A 1,520-nucleotide genomic window follows, 5' to 3' on the forward strand; every position below is an offset into this window, starting at 1 on the left:
AAGTATCAAGTCAACTAGACTTATAAAACTGAATAATTCATCCAAACTCCACCAATAACTAACAAAGCCAACCTAATCAAGTCGTTCATGCAACCTACTCAAGTCGCTCCATGAGACATATTAAAAATTGCAGGAATCCAAAGCAAAGCTTATACCCCACTAACTTAGAAGTACTTGGAGAAGTAATAATGCTAGATATCTTTTAGAACCTAGAGAATCAATCTCGCCCAATGTCGATGTAAATACTAAAAACACATTCAAAATTCCAAATTGACTACAAATACCCCAAATTATACAAATCCTATCATCACCAACAATCTTAGCATTATCTACTCTAAAGAGCCAAACCTTCTACTTCTTTTTATTATTTTTATTCTTTTAGAAATAGGACAAAAAAATTGTTATCCAAAAAATTGCTACCCATTCAAGGCTAATATACTAAAAGGCACTTCAATTTGCTAAACAAAAGAAAAATGTTCCATGAAGTACTCAGATGAACGAAAAAAGCTGGATACTTTATCAGAACCTATAGAATCAGCCTCCGCTATTGACTATTGTATGATAAAAAGTTTAAAATAATCAATAATCAGGCTGCAATTTATCCATACCAATACCCAAACAACACAAAAATAAAGGGTTTCTTTGCAGTCAATTCAAACGTATAATATACTAAAAGAACTCCACTTTACTAAACATGGGCTAAATTAAAAGAACAATGTACCATAAAATCCTCTTCTAATCAAACTTAAACACATAAAAAAGCAACCTTTACCAAATCAAAATGATCCCCTCAGCTTGATCTTCGTCGATTCAACTCCTCCGTTATCACAATCCATTCCGCATCCACACTGCGGGCACTCCTCGAAATTCTCCACCCCGAAATCCGCTCCGGCGATCCCAACCGAAAACTCGAGGTTATTCCCACTCCGATCAACCTCAACGATGTTGACCCAAAACAGCAGGACCTTGACGCTGATCCCTCGCAGATCGTAAAGGCGGTTCTTTGAGATCCGACCCGAGATCTTGGACCCGTAACGGAGCTGGTACGAGTTTTGGATGGAGAAGCTGCAGTCTCCGTTAAAGTTGACGGAGAACTTGCCGGTGGAGGGGTCGAGGGAGTAGGAGGTGGCGCCCTTGGGCAGGAGGCCGATGGGGAAGTTGAAGGATTCGAGGATCTCGTAGGCGGTGGGCGCGGTGGCTGTTTGGTGGCGTCCGCGGCGGCGGCGGCGGCGGCGGCGGAGGTGATGAAGAGAAGGAGAGAGATTGTGGAGATTTTTGGGGCCATTGTCTCAGGAGCGTGTCTCGGTGAGTTGCGGTTGAGTTTCTGGTTTCGTATTTACTTGTGATTTTTATTTATAAACCCGAAGTTTTAGTAAAATTTTAATCCGTCCACTTTTTGTGACTATTTCATATTAGTACCCTTGTTAAATTCCGAAGGCTTATAATTGTTTCAAAATAGTACCCTTGATCGTTGAAATTTTGATATTAGTTCCTTAGAGTTCTCATAAGTTGGTCTCTCA

General features: G+C 40.5%; 1 pseudogene; it reads right to left on the reverse strand.

The window, feature by feature from the left end:
• Positions 577–1,315, reverse strand: LOC109843789 (annotated as a pseudogene).

Source organism: Asparagus officinalis, chromosome 5 (genome assembly GCF_001876935.1).
Source record: "Asparagus officinalis chromosome 5, Aspof.V1, whole genome shotgun sequence".
Taxonomy (NCBI): domain Eukaryota; kingdom Viridiplantae; phylum Streptophyta; class Magnoliopsida; order Asparagales; family Asparagaceae; genus Asparagus; species Asparagus officinalis.